This window comes from Bombus affinis, unplaced genomic scaffold (genome assembly GCF_024516045.1).
Source record: "Bombus affinis isolate iyBomAffi1 unplaced genomic scaffold, iyBomAffi1.2 ctg00000488.1, whole genome shotgun sequence".
NCBI classification, from domain to species: Eukaryota; Metazoa; Arthropoda; class Insecta; order Hymenoptera; family Apidae; genus Bombus; species Bombus affinis.
Window position 1 is genome coordinate 1 of NW_026109135.1, and position 22917 is coordinate 22917.

The following is a 22917-nucleotide window of genomic DNA, read 5'->3' on the forward strand; positions in this document are numbered from 1 at the left end:
AGTCGATCAACTTTGGTATTCCGATCGTATCGACGTGAAAATCGGCGTGACGAATAAGGCTCAAGAATCGTTTTCTTCTCTCGCAAATACCGAAGATGGACAACGCGTATCGGCGAATTTTTAATTTCAGAAAAATGTAATTTGATTCGTGGCGAAACGTGTGAGAAACGCGTCGAATTAAAGAGGCGAAGGTTTAAGCAGCCCGACAAAGCGTGTGAAATGCGAGGCTTACCATTGATGCTTACGACCATCGATGCGACGATCAGGAAGTACGTGACAGGGTACATGTATCGGCCATGTTGATAACGTCTAGCGCGTCACATTCGAAAATAAATTCGGCTGTTTAAATTGCGATCGGCTGATGTCCTTGGCGCATTGATCGCATGCTGGCGTATGGCGGCGAGCGCGTTGCAACGCAAAACGAGCGGATTTGGGTACAATAGACAGCCATATTGAGAATAGCCGGAGTCTGCGCTGGATGGGTACAGCTGCTCCAGAAACCTTGAAGCCCAAGGAAAATCAATATCCATGGCAGCCGGAAGGTCCTGTTCGTTCAGCGGGAACGTTTGACGTCAAAGTTTCTGCGCATTCGCATCACATCCAGGAAAAAGAAAATTCACTGTCACTGAATCAATGATTTGTCGACACCGCAACTAAAATTCAACTTACAATGCCTCGAAAGCTAAAATAGTCCGACACTCGCCGTAAAAACATCTTTCGTTTCGTACGTTCATTCGAACGAAATAACTCGTCTGCAACTGTGGACCGAACCATCTGAATTTTGCTCGACGAGTTAGAGGAAATCTTCGAAATGTGTTATTTAAATCTTCGAAATGTGTTATTTAAATCTTCGTTACAGGTCCAGCTAGAAAAGTTGTAAAAAGCTACCTTTACTTTCTTCTTCGCTATTCCGACTAATTGTACTTCTTTCAACATTTCTTTACACATCACCTATTGTTAATCTTTCCAATTCTTCTAACTCGTAAAAAAAAAAAAAAGAAAAAAGGAAAGAAACAAATTGTTTGACTCAATTTTTGAAAAGTTATTCTGTTTTCTGCACCAACGCCTCCTATAGCCCGTTACACGAGACTTTTCGGGATTTTGTTCGTTTTGTAACGAAACACGACTATCCCGATCACATTGGTAGAATTTGAAATCATCCTGAAAGTGCAAATGTAAAAGACAGAAAATAGTTGTGGCGAATATTTGGGGGGAAAAATAGTACATAGTATAGATAGGTATTTTGAGCGTACAATAAATATCAAAAATTATTCCATTGAATATCAAGACGTATCGGTACAACAGATAATTGACTGTTTAATTAATTTCGTGAAATTAATTTCCTCCACGAGATACACCATAAAGAGCTATCTTCAACATGTTATAGACGCTAAATACTGTCCCATTGAACATTGAGATGCATCGATGTGATGGATAATTGACTGTTTAATCACTTTTGGAATCTCTGCGAAATATACACTCGCACTAAATATCTTGTTACTTAAAATACAATATAATATGTAATATGCGATATGTAATATAATATGTAACATACACGTACACACGCGATATATTTATAAAGAAGCACGTATCAGAGTTGGAATAATTTCGTGAGCAACAGTAGACGGTAAATGTAATTTGCAAACGATCTCTTTATCAAATATCGATAAACGCGATCGATATGGAAGGGATCAGTCCTTATGCTGGCCAAATATTCCGTCATCGTTCAAACATCCATCGAAACTAATCCCAGTACATACCATTCGAATAATCGAGTAACTTCGTTATCGCGTATGATACAGTGCACTTACTTGATTGCAATGATATCTCAACGATTATTAACAGATACCAAGATGTCTCGACAGTTGCAAAAATCTTTTATAAATAAATTACACGTGGCTCGCGAAGCTGTTTCAACGTTGCTGGAAACTTTTTGCGTATATGATATACGAAGCATTTCGAAATGATCATTGCAGCACTGTAGCGAGACACGCCTAACTTGATCGTATCGGTGAAATTTCAAACGGATTTGGAAGTGTGCATAGAAGTTATATTTATCAGGGACACGTACTTTCCAAAAATCATCAAATTATTCGAACAGTCAATTATTATTTAGTATGTTAATAAGCCACGATGTAATACTCTTAAAGAGTTAGAAAGAATAAATTTTCGGAAAATGGAACAATTTGACTTTCAAATGGCTCGTACGTGATGTAATCATCTGTTTGATGAACTTTTAATTGCTATCGTAGATAGGATCGTAAAATACTACGAATGTTACAGACATTGTCGTGATTTTCCTATAAAGTAACACACGACGCGTAGTCCGTTTGATGTTCGATTTGCTTGGCTCTTGTAATCCAATTTCAATAAAATTGTACAAAATGCACGTGATACGAAAGAAAATATAAAATATACAAAATACTCTTTACTTCTCTTTTTTTTTTCTTTTCAATCATATTCTCAAAAATATGAATTTGCATCAAAATCTACAGTCTAATTAGAATATTAGAAAGAATATTCAGACAGACGATGTATATAAAGGAGATACAAATTACGACGATGAGAGAACTCGCAAGATATTTGTATCTGTGAAATTGCAACTGTTGCGTCGATAAATATCTACGCCGATTAAATTTTTGATACACTTCGGATTCTCATGGGAAAACCAGTAATAACATATTTCTATTTCGTAATATATTTCTGATATACAGAGGATGCTCTCAAAAAAATATACACCCACTTTAATTAAATGGTATCGTGAAATTGCTGCATCGTATTATTACAATTTTTATACAAATCTTCCTTTCCTTCAATTTTGTGTACATTTCGGATGTATTCCTTTTTTTTAATCCTATTAATGGACCGATAGATTTAATTTTATAAAATTGATTTTTTGAATTATTTATACATTCCATATCTTTTTAAGCACCACGTCACGTGATTCTTTCGGTAGAAATAACTGCGTAAAATTACATTTTCTCTGTACCTGGGAGCTTTTGCGCGGTGAATTTTATACGATCGAAGCCCCTTTTTCGAGTGGCATGGGTGCTTCGGCATGGAAAAGTGCCTCTCCATTATCGTTTTAGCTGGCTGTTTCCATTTGTATAAAATCGTCGTTATTATCGTCTTTATCACAACGAAACCATCCCATTACATCAGTGTATTTAAGGTTTCCCCACAGTTACCCCATCATTCGAGCAATCCACGTGCTTTATATAATTCTCAATATCACGTTTCCATTTTCTAACATCCGTGACTGTAGCTTTTCCAACGTCACGTACTCTTGATGAATTCTATCGCCGATTCTTACACCACCTCCCACGTTTTTAATTAAATTGTATTTTCTTTCTGTACGACTGGAACGTTGTTAGTTTCATACCAAATTCTTATTTATCGGAATTCTATTCTATCGAACAGAGAAAAGAATGTGTAGATTTTTTAAAAAGAAACATATCCGTCACTGAGAAATGTTAGGTTCGACTGATAAAACGTACAGACACCAGAGTATTCGTGGGAGCAGTCGAACATCAACGATTCTACGATCTCGGCATATTCCACCTCAAACGCGATTCCGTAAAATTCAAACTAATCGTCCAGCGAGCTGTTCCATGTTTTCCAAACTGAACAGATCGTGAGCATCGGCCAGCGATATGGGAAATGAAGATAATTTCCAATTGTTCGTAACATCTGACGATCATTCGACTTAAAACATAGTTCTCGCGGTCGCGGCAACCAAGTTACGCAGGCAGCTGTCGATTTTTCAGCTGTCGAACGAGAGAGCTGGCTGGTTGTACTGCGTTGAAGCAGAGCGATTCGAAGAACGGGAGAGACGCGAAAGGGAAGCGTTCACCGAGAATACGTCCGTTTCGTCTTTCTCGTTAGACGGTGGAAATGAATTGGCGATTTCACCATGAATACTACAAAGCAAGTTAACGCTGTAACTGGCGCGAGTTTCGCGTGAAACGTAGCCTTTGACGAGGTTTGTTTGCGCGTCTCGCCGAACAAATCCGATAACTAAAATTGTCTGGCGAAATTGTTTTACACGGGCCGTGTTCTCGGTAACGCTAGCGGCTATTTAATCAAAATTGTCGGCCGCGTTTCTCGTTGGCCGTTCGATCGACCAACGTGTAATTAAAATGATAATCTTAATAGATCCTCACGGACAAAGCTAGCGAGGCTGGCAGTTGGCGAAGCGAGCTAAGCAAATAGCGAATTATATCGCGTGTTATAACTGGATCGTGGAAGTTTGCGCATATTTTTACACTGATAAATTAACCCTGCTGTTGATCCTCTAATATTTCTCGTTCGATCTCATCTATTACAAATAACAGATACGTAAGACAACATAGAAAAATATATAAGTAAATAGTATAGCGAATAATTACGAATAATTGCATTCATTTTCGTTAAAGGTAAATTATATTGTATTTACGTGCCAAGGATAGAACTGAAATTGCCGCTGATATTGATTTATTCTTGTTAAATTTCAATGTCAGAATAAAAAAGTTTAGCAGTTAGCCGTTGCGACCTCTTTGAAACGCGTGTACCTAAAAGTGTGTCGCGAACAGTAAGCGATGGCGAGTATACTCGTCGAACACGGAGTACGGGTGACTGTTATAATACAGAATTAAGTTGTTACGAAACGACTGTTTTATTTTTCAATTTAGTACTGACGGGGCTCGTCGTAACGTAAAATACTGCCATCTCTTCGTGACGAGTATACTCGTGGAAAACAGCCAATTGGTTAAACCAGGACCAGATCACGATACCGTTTAAAGATGAAATTTGTAGAATGGTTAGAGTTAGAGAATATCGGAACTTTGTATTATTATAACGTTTACCATCGCTGCGCTCTCGATATTAACCCTTAACTGCTGCTCTGGGACTCCCAGACGATATAAACATCCGCGTAACTTGGCTCTCGAGCAACGCGTGATGTCAAGTGTCTTGGTAATTTTCAATTAAGTCGCCCCTTATGACTATAACTTGTAACTTCTGATCTTTGTTCCGTATAGGAGTAATTGAGAACGTACAACTTTCCTTTCGCTTTGTTTCGTCTTGTCCATTATGGATGAAAATGCGATTATAGTTACGAAACGAATCATTCTTCGTTGATCGCGATACAATGGAAATGTTTACAGCGAACGTTCCCGAGTGCTTCGAATAAAGAAAGAACGATGCAATACGATACTCTTTGACTTATAAATAACTTTCCTTTGAGACCAATCCGTGGATCAATTTTCTGGCTCCGCAGACGCAATGTTACACGTAATCCTAGGAATCGTGAAGTGTTCAGTCTTTTCTAATATTATTTTTCAACTTGAAATTCAATCTATTGGACGTAGGAATATTTTTACTGTAAACTATTAGAAAAATGTCCATCGTATAATCGACGAGCATCGCGAGAGTAATATCCAGGCTTTAAATTCTAAAGGCTCGTTACCGTACAACTGTAGTAGGCAACGTCGTTGTTCTAAACACGTACGTAATTTTGTTCACATTGTATAACCGATAACTATTTTCTTTTTATTATTTCTTTTTATTCGAATGTCCTTCAGCTTTCGCTTTACCACCGTACATCATCCCTACGTCATGCACCGATACTATTTTTCTTTTACACTGTGACACTTACTTCTCTGCTTGACCATGCGATCCTGATCATCATGCAAATGGTCTAAGACCGTTGTCGTAATACTCTACGGAATAACTAAAATTGTTGTATCGTTCTAACACGTTATAGATTTTATTAAAGAGGAACGTTTACTCGATAGAAGACTCAGATTCATGAAATAAGACACCGGTTTTCCCTGACGCCACTTTACGATATAAATAATTAAACTTATACTACTCCCTCGTATATGGAAAGCTTAAAATACTTTTCCTATATTATCTACGCCAAATCTCCTGTCAATTTCGTTACTAAAATAAATGTTACAGTTATCAGCAATAATCGCCTGCACTCGACTGTACGTTTCTTTAATTAAAAATTTATCAAAGCGAAGTCTTCGATTCTTTAAATTCTGCAAAATTTGATGAAACGCGCAATGACTCGAAACTTCTGACGAGTAATGTACGTGAAAGACTCTGTATACTCGTTAGATCGTTCCTTAAACGAGAAACAGATCGAACTGTTTGCGTTCGAGTCAAACGTAAAGGGAAAAGATTAAATTTCCTAACTTTCCGTCGATAGGATCTTCATCGACGTTTATGACAGTTGACTTCTCTTAATTAACGAAGCTTCAAGCTTTCGATATTTCCAAGTTTCAATAATTCTCATTCTCCGTTCGCCTTTCAATGACCGTTATTAGCGGGAGCGTGTGTCAATAATCAAAGCGAACGATGCTCTTTTGAACCTTCCTTTCCTCTTCCATTCGTCTTCCTTTTCAGAACGGAATAATGGCTAGATCTACTTTACTCGTTGCGCTGATTTAACGAGTGTTTATTCTCTCTTTATTCTTCGTCTGCTTCTGCCCTCGCATCTGTTGAACATCGATTCGATTGCTGAACTCGACTGTGTGATTCTCCTATCAGGAACGACATTTGCGTCGGAATATACATGTTACGGTCGTTCTTTAAAATTCTTCTAAATTAAAAGTTCCTTAAAACTCTCCTAGCTGCAAAGTTCTTCTCCTGAAAGAGTCGCGGTAAACGTGGATATCTGACGTTACGCGTTCGTTAACGAGCATTTCTTATGTCAAATATTACAAAGCAACGATTTACCCAAAATATAGAAATATCTTCCGAAATAGCGGACTCATCGTTAGATTATTAGATCGCGGATGTTCGTGCATTTGTGAGAATTTTAAAAATGCAAAACTCCATGAAACGTTTAGGAAACGTAGAGGATGAAATAAATCTTTATCCGTTTCGGTTTATTCAGTCGTATTCGTGAAAGTAGCAAACTGCACGAACATACGTATATTATTATTATTATATCTTGTTTTTGCGAAAAGCATTTCTCTTGCAAGCATTTGCCTTTTATATTTCTTACTTTTGGCGTTCCGCGTACTTATAGGAAATTGCAGCTTAATCGTTGCAATAAAACTTATCGCTTTCTATTTTCCGTTTCTGCACATCTTCGTAAATTTATCGCATTAGCGACGTGAAGTATAACGGACGATTGATCGTAAATTGAAATCACAAATTCCCCATCGACCATTTCACAACAGACTGCCACAGTTGGATGTTTTATAGGGGTGAATAGCCGCAGAGAAATCGATTCCATTTCTACAAGGGACAAATGTTATTGCTTTCATTTGAGCGCTCTGCCTAAGTATATTGTTCGTGGATTTACTGCAACTATGTTTGGGATTCTGAATTGCAACCTCCCAAGAGAAAACTTCGAAATGCTCTAAATATCGTATCGGCTACTTTCACGTAATGATATATTTGTTTTTTGACAAATAAATAAAGAAAAGAAAAGAAGAGTAAAATACACATCGAGAGTATTTTACCTCGAATACGTATTCAAGGATTATTTGCAGATTTTTCAGACCAAAGATACTTTTGTAAAGTGTATAATCATTTATCTGGAAAGTACTTCGTTTCTAGTAGGATTATATAATATCAATATCGTATTTAGGAAGTTGTGAAATTGCGAACTTATTAATAGGAAACACCATATAGATACAGAGAATGAAATTACTGATCGATACAGAGGATATTAATTCATTTAATATCTTGGCGATAGCAGATGATCGCTTCGCAATTAATCAGTACTCTGCAATTTATAATTGGATATAATGCAGTTAATTATTTAAATCAATTGTTACGTGTATAAAGATTGATAGCAGGTATTTATAACTTTTCTGCCATTTTCACATTAAGCATGATGAAGCAGTTGAATGATTGATTCTCTTTAACATAGCCATGAGGGAGACGAATTTTTTTAAAAAGAAATATTCTCTTACCAACTACCGTCGGTAAAATACCGAGCGTAGGATTAAACTGTTAGTTGTGAAAACTATTAATATTAAATTAACGTTCGTTGGAATTATATTTTCAAAGTCTCATCTTTATGTATACTACCTGAAGTATAATATTTCTCCAAATAGTGAAATATAAAATAGTGAAATGACGATGTTAGAGTAAAAATTGTTTTATCGTACAAAATTGAATATCTTTGTGTATTTGCTACGATATAATTATTAAAAGGAAGAAGAAACTTTCAATCATGAGAAAGATAGAATATAATGAAATATATTCAGACATTGAATAAAAATTTTTATTTTCATTTCGGAAGATGGAACGAACACGAAATATGCAGCAAATTTTGCGAATATTTCAAAATGAAGGAACTGCGCAAATATAAATATTTGCTAGTTAATTGCATTTAATATGGAACCTGACTTTAAAAGCTTCCCAAAAAGAGAAACATGCTTTTCTTTTCAATTGCTTTCGAGAAATTAATAAGTCCTTTCTGTGTCGCTTTATAAATTCTTTTAACATCGATATTACGTTTTTTCCTAATATTAAATTCTAACAATTTCTTACAATTTTTTAGCTGAAAGTTGTATTAAAATAATTTTGGCAACTGCTGAAAATTGTTGAAATTGTTGCACCAAGAGCGTAATTTTTGGGAAAAAAGGGTCGATGAGAACTCAAATCCTTCCGGGACTGTTTTACTCGCTCTATTAAACAAACATGTTTAATGATAAATCATGCAAAAAGTAATATTTTTTACGTTCATTATTTAACACGACTCTCAGAAAAATTTTATAGGCTGTCAAACGTAACAATCAACTGCATTCGAACAACATGCTTTCATTTTTAAGGAAATATTTCATTTATTATTTGCGTTATTACTTTAATAAACGTTTGCTATACCGTTAACGTTCATATCTATAAACCAACGTTTACTTACAGCTTTACCCTTACATAACGTCAATCTTCGAAAGAATTACGGATTTTTATTATACAATATATTAATCTTAGTTATTATAACGTTAAGTTATTAGCAAAATTACAAGATTGAAGTTACCAGAAGAAAAAAAGCGAGGTGTTCGTTTCCTCTTTTACAAATATAGAAGAGGAAAGTTGCTTAAGAATGATTAAAACGTAAAATGAAATTCTAATTAAACAAACGCCGTATTACCATTTTTCTACTATAGTTTCGAGTAAATTCCGCGCACTAATCGTATTTCTCTACGGCACAATAATAACATTCTGTTAATCAGCCTTTGAAATGTCACCGCAAATGTTCCATGTGCAACGTGACGTGTATTTCGTGATAATTTTCTTAAACTATATGAAGTTAACGTTTATAACATTCTATAAAGTAATAAGCAAACTAAATGAATAGCCTTCATCACGCTGTATATCCTGCTTGCATATTTAATATTAATATCAAAGCTTCCATGCAAAAAGATGTTGTATTTTGCAAGCGTATTTTATTACCGAGTGCATAATAATTCATTAACAATCCCCACGATTTATCGTCACAGTACGAAAGTACGTTCAATAATTTACATTCTGTTTTTAAACAGCCTGTTGTAGCTATACTTTGTTTTCACGTATTTCAAGTAAACATATCATCGATAAATACACCAGTACAAACGCTATTATATCGATGCAAACGTTAAAACATTTTCATCATGGTGAAATGTATTTGGTACATCAATTTTAGCGAATTCAATTAATGTATGACGAATGTTAAGCATTTACTTTGATTCGTTGAGTTTTAAGAATGAAATTAATTAAAATTTCCTTCGATCAAGGTAGATGTAATTTTAACAGAAAATTCCATTAAATTTCTATAAGTATTTCTAATGGTTACTCTTATGCCTATAGATAAAAATTAAAAAGCAAACTATCCTATAAAAATTAACAGATAAGATTATTTTTTCCTGTTAATTTCTATGCCATAATTGCCTCTTCGATTCCCTATTTCTCTACGATTTATTCGTCTCGTACACAATTTTAACGTAATATTTGTAACAATAGACAGAGATACTTAGTTAGATTTAACACGATTCCTTTTTCGCTTTTGTTAAAAAATTATTCGCAGACCGCAGCTCCTCCTTCGATAAATTTTAATTCTCATTACCTGTACGTACATAAAACGTAGCGAGTACGAAACAATCACAGAATAACGTGATCTTCGATGAAATGCGATGTTTTAATAAGTTCTGATAATAGATGCATCATTAAATATGTAATTGGAAATGGTTGTTAATCGCGAGCATTAAATAATAATGTAATTTGAAAATAAATTAAATTCGATATATTTATACCGAATATATTAAAGACGTTTTAACATCGACATATTCAACATTTACTACTATTTTCCAGGCACAATATCTTCTTGTCGTTACGTATTTGAAACCTCCATAATATCTGAATTTATTTTAGCGGACACAGCAGTATGTAAAAGTTACATTAATAAATAAAAAAAAAAAAAAAACAACAAATCGCGAGTATCTTCGTTAACTTACAAGATACGTATTATTAAATATCCAAAGAACAATTCTAAACAATTTTGCAGAAATAACATTCCAAACAAATATAATACTTATTAATTGATATATTAAATTCGTCGGATGCAATTTTTTAATCGCACATGAAACAAACGTATATTTCTCATTTCGTTGAATTGTTTTCTACATTTAAATTATTCCTGGATAGATGAGAATTATACGAAACTCACGAAATAAGGAAGTAAGCAAAATAAAAAGAAAAAAAGAAGAAAAGAGAGAAGAAACTGGTAGATTTCACTTATCGTTAAACTTATATTCTTAAACCAAGTTAAACTTAGTTCGCCATCTTCGTGATATTACGCAATTCAACAAACTGTCAGATGCAAATACAACGTTAACATATAATTGTAACGATAAAAGTTATATTCGAAGTTATGATAATCTCTTCTGCTATGACTCATCATTGTGCAACTGTAACTTATACCATTAACAAATCTGTATTTTTAGCCACGTTTCTAACTATAATCGTACATTCCATGTACATAAGTAATGTCCACATTGAGGAACGTATAACGCTTAGTTAATAAATTCGAAACCACATCGTTCGCGTGTAGTCCACGTGAACTATATTTGAATTGTGTTAAAATGGCAATTTGTAAATTTTATACGTCATATCGAAGGGATTAAGGATATTGAAGGAGAATACATAAATATTCGAGTCGCGTACATAAGTCTTAATATTACGAGCATACATAAGTCTTAATATTATTAAATCTCCAAAATCTTCCGAATCTCCGTCGTATCTCAGCCACGTGAAATTATTTTTCATAATCTTAGTACGTTATTGATCTACGATATAGTAAAAGTTCTATACAATAAGTAATAAGCTTTATACAATAGCTCGTGGTTGATAACTCCGCGTTAAATACAATTTATGGCAACAAAATTTTATCCTATTCTAACAGTTCGTGGAAATAAAAATCGACGGACTTATGTAACTTCCAGTTGGCGAACAAATTAACGCAAGTTTCCAACGAATGAAACGCGAATAATGAAATTACAGGAATACCGAGGAACGAACTTTAAAATTCCTCGTATCGATCGAATCGACTGTTATTCGTTGAATTTTCCAGGATCGCTAAAATAGGCTAAATCTCACGGACCAAGGAATTTCCGACGATGTGAAGGAATTAGGTAACGTTGTCGGAGAAGAGTGCGCGAATGTAATACAATACCTTGGAAAAGTAAAACGTTTCTTTTAATAATGTAAATGGGCTGAAAAATATTGCGGCAGAAGCGAGCAATTACTGATTCTACGTGAAAAACCGAGTGGAAAATGTGGAATAAAATTTGTAAAAATTTAAGTACACCGGTTAAATCCTCAATTTCGATCCTCGGATGAAAAAAAATTAATTGTAATAAATCATACCAGGTGTTTTTCCTATCTTTCTTATTTTTCACGTAGAATCACACTCTGTGTTTCTATTCGATCTATTGGCCAAAATCTATAAATTTCACGTGGCGATCAACGTATTGATGCATTCTGTCAATTAAAAAAAGAAGATATAGCTTAACGTAGAATAATCTTTTTTATTGCGATGGAAATATAGTGATGGAAATTTCATTATCGAGATTAATCGTGACCTTGTTGAAAGTCTGATCGGCGCTATAACGAAAGAGTAGTTAGGCGAGCGGAATCACGGCGTGGAATGGAAAAGCGTGAGAAAGTAGTCTCATAATGTAATTAATGATCGAGGAATCGAAATTTTGTCGTATTTTACAGCGAGGATAAGAACTACTCAAGCGACAATCGAATGTCACTTAAGCGCTCTGGAGATGGAATCAATTAGTACTTGAGTGGCGTTAATTCTTGCGCAAAGATCAATTCTCGCAAACTATTCGAAAAATAAGGATTAAAAGGTTTTTACATAGGGAAGCGTAGGATTGAAGCTTAGGATTTAATTTTGACGCGAATAAATGAAAGTTTAAGAATCGAGATTTAATTGAAATAAAAGTAGGATCGTTAAATTAAAAAACGTGAATAATTCTCAATTTTTGTCGCATATGAAGTATAGACACAAGTCTTTCAAATAATAAAATATTTAACCAACGTTAAATATTTAACTATAACGTGAAAGTAATATAAATGTAAACGAATATCGAACATTCTGAATTATAACACCAATTAATCGCATGCTAATTAATGAAAAATAATAGATACGAATAGTAATAATAATAGAATATTTCTTAATTAACTTTTTCATTAATAGATATTATGTTTACATATATACAAATAAATATAATTTTCTACAAATAATATATATGTTATCAATTTAGGATATGAGTATAAAATTTCTCACCATGTCACAAATTTTCCCGAACGTTATTTTTCGCATTTGAACTTGCAGTTGGATACTACGACTATATTTCTTATATCTGTTTACAAGTTTAATAAAACTATTTTACGCCATGGCTTCGCTTGTTACTTACGGCTTCTTCAAACCAAGCGATTAACAGATGGAATAAAGCTGAAATTACGTGATATAATATGCGCGTATACTTCGTGTGCCTGACATTACGAGCATCACACTACTTACAAAGAAGATTTTACCTTGTATAAATCATACTTTTACTTTAGCAGCATAATAAATTTTATCCGATTACTTGAAAGCTGTTTGTATTCCGAGTTATTAAGCATCGTTATAACAACGAATGGTGTTGATAATTCTCTAATTTATTTAAATTTCCAAATTAACATAAAGTGTTACGTAATCATTTTATAAATGTCTTAAAACGTTATGAAAATTATTTTATATGAAATCTTCCCTTAGAGAACGTGGGCAGATGAATATTAAACTTTGATGGAACGCATCTAACGATGAAATATTACATATCTATGAAATTCATCTAAATGATTAAATATCAGATATCTATGGTATTCATCAAACGATTGAATATCAAATAATATAAAATAAATATAAAATAACAGTTAGCAACATTTCGATATTATGGATTAATTGAATTAACTTTTAAATCGAAACACAAACGTGTTAACTACAACCTGCGGATTAAAGCGATTACAACTTACAAATTAACATAAAGTGTTACGTAATTATTTTATAAATGTCTTAAAACGTTATGAATATTAGTTTATATGAAATCTTCCCTTAGAGAACGTGGGCAGATGAATATTAAACTTTGATGGAACGCATCTAACGATGAAATATTACATATCTATGAAATTCATCTAAATGATTAAATATCAGATATCTATGGTATTCATCAAACGATTAAATATCAAATAATATAAAAAAAATATAAAATAACAGTTAGCAACATTTCGATATTATGGATTAATTGAATTAACTTTTAAATCGAAACGCAAACGTGTTAACTACAACCTGCGGATTAAAGCGATTACAACTTTTTCCTTTTTTTTTTACTTTTTTTTTTTTTTTTGATAGGAAAACTTCAACCAATACTTTTGTGTAAGCCTGTGAGGTAAGCCTCGACTTCTACACTAACTTCGTAAGCTATAGAACTAAAAGAGCATAATCGTAATGTGATACGAATAGTCGGAAGAAATTTAACATTTATTTAAAAACTATATATATGTATTTAAAAACCGCTATATTACAAAGTCTTTAACTATATTTTTATGAATCTGTATAATTTTTTAGAATTTTAAAAGGATACATATATATATGCAAGCTCCCTAGATTTCATGTAGGATAGGGATTCTTTTTGTTTCGCGGGTAGCACGACAGGCTGTGTTTCACGGACAGACCGATCTTCCCTTGTTTTACGGACGACCATTTTAAGAAGCACGTTTTTCCCGAACGGACGGACAGAGAGTTACATTAGAGACAAACAAGGTTACGGAATAGTTATTTAAGATTTTAAAGACTGAAGAAGAAAGATCGGTAGCTCAGGACGTTGAAAATCGATTCTCAATTTTCAGGTAAACATTGTACTAAAGACTTGTTATTTCCCGTTTATATAATTATTGTTATTTATTGTTATAAACGCATATTAATTGTTGTTTATTTTTGTATTTTATTATTTACTTCATAATAAAAACTCGATTTTCAGACTACAGAATCGATCCCTGAATTATCACCAAATTACGATCTTACAAATCGATTTTCACTACGCCATGCCGTTAGAAGTGAAGCTACGTATCGCCATGAACGAGAACGCAAGGGGGGGGGGGGAGAAAATAGAATGCATAAGAATCCATAAGAAAAGCAGAAGATGAAGTATGTGATGTCTTTCCTCCAGAATATCAAGCAAGAGATCATCATCCGCGGTTATTCAGTTTATCGATAGTGAAGAAAGCCGCAAACAACTTAACCAAGGTAAGCCATTACAGAAACATTGCACTCACGATGGATGACGCAACGGCAGCGTCATACATCGGTACAAGTTTAAACTTCGTGTTTCGAGATATTTACTTAGAAGAATCGGAGATCATCCCCACAAGGAAAATAAAGACCGAAATCGAAAAGCCCAATCTTCAAACAGAAACATTATTAGAAATCTTCCAGAAACAAAACATGCATGAGAGAGAAGGCACAGACTTTGTCATAAAACAATTTGATGGAACGCAAAAAGCCACAGATTGGTGTATGAAATATTCATATTTCACATACGCATCCCTTCCATACTCTAATATGAGTATGAAACCGAATACGAAAAATACGAAATCCAAACTGATGAAAAAAGGATCAAGAATTTGAAGAAATATCTGGGAAAAACAGCATCAGAATGGTACCAGACAAATCTGCCGAAGGATGAAGAATACAACTGGGAAAATTGGAAGGTGGAGTTCAAAAAGCTTCTGGCAATAAAGGTTGGTCTGCAGTACGATATGCTTATAACTTTAAATACATTTCAGGTTCATTCACTGAATATGCCATAAAAAAGGAATGATTAATATTGGAAGTAAGGAGGAAGACTTCTGAAGAGACAGGGATAAATCTAATTGTTATTGGATTACCCATACACATTCAAGATAAAATCAATAAAGAAACAGTACAATCAACAAATGGCTTAATCGGATTCTTGGGGCAATATCAGACGAAGGGAAGAAAAACACAAGGGAGTAACGCAAGATTGGACAGAAAGCCAGAGCCACCGCCCAAGAAGCAATCTTGTGTGATTTATGAAGCACTGAATTTCCCAGGTCGATTTCACCCAATAACAACTCACCAAAGAAATACATGCACATACTCATCGATCATTTTTCAAGGGCTGTTTTTATATCCACATCGAAAACACAACACACAGAAGATATCATAAAACTTATAGACTCGACAGGAGAAACTGATTCCATAAAAATTATCCTTGCAGACCGATACCCAGTAATGACATCCAAAGAAATTCAAGAGTATACGAGGAAAAGGAACATTAAATTAATTTTCACCTCGACAGACTGCCCATCCTCCAATGGACTGAACAAAAGGGTAAATCAAACATTAGTAAACAGGATCAGATGTAATTCAGACAAAAATAAGAGAAACTGGACAAAAATCACAGAAGAAAGCGTAGAAGAAAACAATAACACCAGACACAGTGTAACGGGGTTTGCCCCAAATCATTTACTGAATGGAAAAATGATTGAAATCGTCCCTAAGGAAATAATGGAGAATAAGATAAACCTAAAAAGAGACAGAGAAGAAGCATTCAAAAACTCAACAAGAAATTTCGAAATCAACAAACAAATCAGCAAATAAAAAAAGAAGAGAACACGAATTTAAAATCGGTGATATGGTCTTCACCCATAACGGAAAAAAAATGAATAGAAATAAGCTGGAAGAAATTAGGAAAGGACCTTTCATAATTCTAAGAAGGATTTCAAACTCCATATATGAAGTGGATAACGGTAATCGGGGATCTGAAGGGAATCTGTTCCACTCCCCATTCGAGGGGCGGTGTAAACTCCCTAGAGTTCATGTAGGATAGGGATTCTTTTTGTTTTACGGGTAGCACGACAGGCTGTGTTTCACGGACAGACCTTCTTTTGTTTTATGGACGACCATTTTAAGAAGCAAATTTTTCGCGAACGGACGGACAGAGAGTTACATTAGAGACAGACAAGGTTACAGAATAGTTATTTAAAATTTTAAAGACTGAAGAAGAAAGATCGGTAGCTCAGGACGTTGAAAATCGATTCTCGATTTTCAGGTAAACATTGTACTAAAGACTACTTATTTCCCGTTTATATAATTATTGTTATTTATTGTTATAGACGCATATTAATTGTTGTTTATTTTTGTATTTTATTATTTACTCCATAATAAAAACTCGATTTTCAGACTACAGAATAGATCCCTGAATTATCCCCGGATTACGATCTTACATATATGTACATATTTGTATATTTATATATATATATAAATATATATATATATATATATAGAGAGAGAGAGAGAGAGAATGTTACAAGGAAGTAATCTAAAACTTTGTAAATTTGTAGTACATGTTTAATGAGAAAAGTATAAAATATCTGATAAGCGTAGATCCAAAAATTAATCCTATTTATTTGATATACCGTACTTTTTATTTAACATTTAAATCGAACGTTTAAATCGAACCCTCGATAGAATAGATAGAATAAACGTGTCCAATAAAATAATCTCCTCCATCATCTGATTTGAATTCAACGAATTTTTTTTTATGAATACACATAGAGAGAAATCTACCTATAGTGGACACACGTACAAATCAATAAATAATGCATGTCGTGCAATATCGGCTACAGAAGGAATAAATAGATGTATTATCCACAGATGGCAGTTATACAGTGACTACGAAAGGTATTTAAATAATATGAATATAAATACATGATACATGTATTAAACTTGGTATTATTTAATGGTACTTTCATACGATTATAAGGATTTGATTTGAAATATAAAAGCTGATAGGAAAACGGTTCATTGGAAAATATGGACACGCGCAAATATTTTCTCGTGCCCGCAGTATATTAAAACAGAAAGTCAAATGAAATATTTCTTATCAATGGCGAAGGATATTTTTCTCTTCTTCTTGACCCAGCAATTGGATTTCAAATATTATATAACGTTGATTAAAATTTCCTTTTCTCTCGAGTGAGTACTATAAGATCACAAAATGACATAGATCTTTTCTTTGCAACTTGCTGAATATAAAACTGCGTCCTTTTACAGGCAACCATGTATATTCCAAGCGCGATGAAGGGATTAGATCATCGTATCGTAAATTATGCTTACTTCCAACCCCAAAGGCAGACTTTCTATGTGCTTGTCTCTTTGCTTCGAGGGCCAGCGAACTCTTCACTCTATATGACAGAAACAGCCTAGAATCCAGGGGGAAATTTGAAAGTCAATCAAGGAAGAAACTGCAAGATGGACAGAGCAAGGTCTCGTAGAAATGTATGAGATTCGTTTCTCGCAAATTACGAGATACGGAAACGTTTAAAGTCATCTACAGGCGGAAATCTGTTCAAGACAGTCGCGGTAATGTTTCGACGTTATATTTCATACGTTAAGCCAGCTATTATTTAAATATGTTCTTTGAAATTAAGTAAAATCAAAGTAGCTGAAAAAGTACAGCTGATAAAATTACGTTCAAAACGTGAATGAACAATAATTTTTACTTTCGTTACGCTGTTGTTATCGATTATCCATTATTTCTTATGGCAAGAAATGGGAACGTGCTTAATTTACGATAAAAACGAGAAACAATACGTAAAATATTTTTCACGATAAATTATTTTCATATTGTTTGAAATAATTTTACGCTTCCGCGATATAAGTGGCGAATGTAATTGAACAAGAATCATTTTTGATAAATGTAACAGATATATACCGTATATATATGCAAAATATATTGTAACGTGTTAATTCATAAAGTTACGTAAAATTATTGGAAATCTATGTACGTAGGTATGTTTAAATATTTCATTCATGTTTTTATTCCATTGAATTGCAAGTTGTATAAAATCATTTCATTAATAGTATAGTTAAATAATATAAGAATTGCGAATTAAGAATATTGTTTATTAGTGATATAAATAATTAAATTAGTAATAATGTATACTTAACACGTTCTTGTATTTTGTTATTAAGGTAGAATTAAATGGTTAAAGAATTAAAATTATTTCGCTCTTCTTTCAAAATTATTTCAATCTCGATCTCATGTTTTAGAAGGGAAAACTATAATTTTTGTTCTTAAAACATATCATCCCCTAATAGTCTGCGTTCGAATCATGATTATTCTAAAAACCACTATGATTGTGTTATTGAAACACATCAACGTCATCAACTAGTTTCTTAAACTACGTAGATGCTATTGAAACAAACTACGTACATGCATAGTAAGTTTATATGAATATTAAACATAAGAAACTTCGTTTGACTTGATTTGACTGAAATCAGCTTGTCGAAGTGCATCATAGAAATAAGTCACGTCGATCAAAGTTGTAGCGCAATATCTATTAGACTGTCATTAAAGTCATCGTTGGTACATTAATAGATGGTATCACACAGTTAAACGACATGTCATAATATTCTTTCATCTAAACCATAATAGCAACAGACTGTTTCCTACAGACTAGAGGTATTTCATGGGACGATCATATAAATTCTTAAATACAATAATGTATAATACACATACGTACATACATGAACCAAGTCTGTAAGCATAATCTATAGACTATAATAAATACGTGAAACATTTTGAATTCTGTATTAGATTTGAAGAAATCTCGAATAAATCAAAAGATATTAAATACTACAAAACTGTGAGCATTATTAAGGATTAGGATGTGATTTTTTGGAAGATATAAATATAATTTATGAATAGTTTCAAAGATGAAGGTGAAAGAAATCTGTAACAAGAATTAGTCCCTTAAGGAAACGTTAATTACTTTGTTACTGTAGAAACACTTGTGGATTCTTCGTTATAAAACTAACAATTATCTTTTATCTAAAGGATATGTTATAATACAAAGATCCTTAAAATTATTCGATGGAATATCCTATTGATATTAATGCTGATTACCTACTTTTTAACCTATCATTTACAAAGAACAGTTTATTTATCGAAGCTATAAACTTTTTTGCCCGCTTCAGAGCTTTCATCGACGATTTATGACGTACATGGTGCAATAATGCCTAATGCGATTCTCTTTAATATCCCATATTGCATACATTCTCGTACCGATTACACAAATTGTTTGAATTCAAGAAACATGAGATCACTATACCGGTATAAATTTGTTATTTACTTGATCTGAAATATCCTTTCAAGTTTGAAGTGAAATTGAAATTCTTTCAAATAATCTTTGACTTAAAGATGTTATTTATAGTTTCGCGTTTATCGATATTGATTCCCTAAATTTAACTGATTTTACATGTATATTTATTTTACGATTTAAGCATTATATGTTAGTTTAAGTATCATTTACATACCAGCTACTTGAAATCCATTTAATTTCATGTAACTTAACTAATTACAGAACAAGGTTTAACTTTTACGCTAACTAAGCTCAAAATGTCCATGAAGCATGATTTGTTTCTGGAAAGTCATTTAACTATTTTAACTAACGAAATGTATAACGAAAACTATCGATTTTCAGAACTTTATAATATAATGGAATCGTTTTACATATTTGCGGACAAACAACACAACACAGTTTTCGTCTATGAATACGAAATAAAAAATTTAAATAAAAATTATATTAATCCTTTCGGTACGAGTTGTTTTTTAACATCGATGGTACGTATAAAGCAGTAAAGCATGTGCGTGACCTGAATACATTTCCGGTCTTTTTATAACGATTGTGAACAAATAATGTAAAACTATAACTTCAAAACTATAACGTATGTTTCCAGATAAAGAAAATAATCACAGACTTCGCTGGATGCATAAGCATTCATAGACAACATCAATGGAATTTTTTCTGATGAATATGTACTTCTCCTGTAGGAAACTATGAGATGACTCGTTTGTTTGTAAGAAATGTTCAAGAGCAGTTATGAAATCATTTACGGATTTCACTACGTTTTACATATTCGAAACTTTCCATCTTTGCATTTCTTTTCTGTCTCCCCTTTCTCACGAATACTTGAATACATGATTTTTTCAAATGCAATAAAAAAAAAAAAGAAAAAAAAAATGCTAATTCGTATATTACAAAACTTCACAAAAATAATCGTAAGAATCTGTTCTATTTTTTCTCGTATATTTCCTTGTTTGGAAAAAGGAATAATTTATGACTTGTAATTTGTAAAATTACGCTAATAATATCAGTTTACTTGTACAAGATGGCCACCATACACATATTTGTCACATTAGAAAATATAGACCTAACCAAACAGGAATATTACACATTACAAGTTAACGTACATATATATGTAGTATCTATTTACAAGTATCGCAGATTACCTCTTGAAAAGTAAGAAAACATAAAGACTAAAGTAAAGTTGTAAATCTAAACTACAGTTCAAGTTATACAAGGCATGCAAAGCTTCTCTTGAAACGTTAGGTGCGTACTTCGATATACAATATAAAGAAACATAGCCCGCGAGAAAAGCTATATAATACATACCATACAGATCCCTCGCCATAACTTTGTCAATATGCGCAACGAAATCGGTAATTTTCGCGCCACCACTCAAACACCGTTTCTCTCGCTTTGGATAATTGAATCAAATCCAGATCGTCCATGTTTACAGCGAAGCAACACGTGATACCGCCAAAAGTGCTTTCCACCCCCTCACATAACTGACATCGGCCGTCCGTGGATCCAACGGAAGGATTTTGAACGTTGGAGAATGCGTAACGCTGATTGGCTATTGAGCTCGGGAGTCGATCGTATAAAGGGACGCCGGGTCGCAACGAGCCTCACAGTACCGCTTCAACTGTGAACGCGATAAGAATTGCATCGTCTATTTTACAAACTGTAAATCTTCGTTGCTTATACCGTTTTCTTGGTGAGTGTTAATTTTTTACTTATTCGATGGTATAATAATATCGTTATTACGAGGTAAAAGTTTTTGGATGTGTGATTTCTTGATTGAAGAGACGCTATCATTATTAAAAGTTTGAATATCCCGCCACTAGCGAGGGAAACATAATACAGAATGATTCTTTCATTTGCTTATATTCGATTTGTTAATTTTACTCCTATTCTCCTTTTTAATTCGTAATTTCCGTAATATCGTACGGCTCTATATAGTAATTGGTGAAGACCGTGAAACGCGAAAGATGAGAAAGAAACAAAAGGCGGGGGATACGACGAATCATGGCAATCCATTTTATTTTCTAGCCATCGATTAACGGCCAACGTTTAATTTCATTTCTTTCGCAAAACTCAATTAGAATCGTCGCGACAATCGCTAGAAACCGCAGGCAAATCTGCCAACGTATCGATCGTAGCGGACGCCAATCCCTCTGCGTTAAATGAAATAACGAAATTCAAGATGTAAATTTCACGAAACTTTTCCTCTCGTATTTGTTCGCCAGTTGATGCTTCAAATACTACAGAATATAGCTATTTGCTTTTTGCTGGAAAGCTGAGCGCTACTTCGCTTAAACGTGAAACAGCGAGAATTAGGTATTTCAAAGACACTGTCTATGGAAATCGCTGAAAATTCCAGCCATTTAATTTCACACCGACCTACTCCTGTTTTTTAAATACTTTAGGAGAGGGCGCTACTCGTTACCATTTTATGTAGCCATGAAGCGTTTAATCTTCGAAGGAGGATAACCTTAACAAGATACATCTCGCGGTCGATATTATCGGAGATGAATAAAAGTTTTTCGATTCTTCATATTTGATTTTTTAAGTAGAACTTTCCGTTGATCCTGGCTTGAATCTTCTTCTTTTTCGTGCACCCAAATGCTTATTATTAGATGAGAGCGATAGGAAGGTTTTTCGTGTTTCGCAACATTAAAGACAGCAGGAAACGAGCTAATAAAATTGAAGTCACTTGGCCCTTAATATATTTAATATGAGTAATTTTTTAAATATAGCCATCTATTAGCGTGCGTTTGAACTTTGCGTTTTTCTTTTTCGTGCGCCTGAACGTTTTTTATTAGACTGAGTGGGACACGTACCTAGGAAGCTTACCGTGCTTCGCAACTTCAAAGTAAACAAAGGACATTTGACAAAGTCAACAAGCGACGAGTTAATAAAATTGAAGTTAAGATAGACAGAAAGATAATACGTATGTAGTACCTCTGTGGAAGATAATATAAAATGGAAACGTATTTGACGCAACAGAAATATCTTTCTGCAAATATAGGAGACGAGGAATCAATTTAGCAAAATAATTAAATAAAGTTATTGAGTCGCGAATTACACGCATGTAATACCAGATAAAATAACTTTAATAATCTTTGTTTCTTATATTCTCGTGAATAATAATTCTTTAATCGATAGTTCCATGGATATTTAGAATAATATCTACAAATTATTTAGAAATGCATAAAAATCCACGGTTTGTTTAAT

General features: G+C 33.4%; 3 long non-coding RNA genes across 5 annotated transcripts; 2 read left to right on the forward strand and 1 right to left on the reverse strand.

Annotated features, from left to right (window-relative positions):
* Positions 1-2460: 2460 nt before the first annotated feature.
* On the reverse strand, positions 2461-3727 carry LOC126928029 (uncharacterized). Its single transcript, XR_007716192.1, has 2 exons — positions 3498-3727; positions 2461-3409 (listed from the first exon to the last, which is right to left on the reverse strand). It is a non-coding gene; the product is annotated as an uncharacterized LOC126928029 (long non-coding RNA).
* A 10456-nt stretch (positions 3728-14183) lies between these two features.
* On the forward strand, positions 14184-15562 carry LOC126928028 (uncharacterized). Its single transcript, XR_007716191.1, has 4 exons — positions 14184-14379; positions 14511-14776; positions 14966-15240; positions 15316-15562. It is a non-coding gene; the product is annotated as an uncharacterized LOC126928028 (long non-coding RNA).
* Positions 15563-15570: 8 nt separating this feature from the next.
* LOC126928027 (uncharacterized) lies at positions 15571-18333 on the forward strand. 3 transcript variants are annotated; one of them, XR_007716189.1, is made up of 4 exons: positions 15571-15603; positions 15771-16604; positions 17210-17530; positions 17609-18333. It is a non-coding gene; the product is annotated as an uncharacterized LOC126928027 (long non-coding RNA). The 3 variants fall into 3 exon arrangements; XR_007716190.1 differs by lacking the exon at positions 15571-15603 and adding an exon at positions 16736-16785 and having other exon boundaries at positions 15645-16604; XR_007716188.1 differs by lacking the exon at positions 15571-15603 and having other exon boundaries at positions 15648-16604.
* Positions 18334-22917: the final 4584 nt, after the last annotated feature.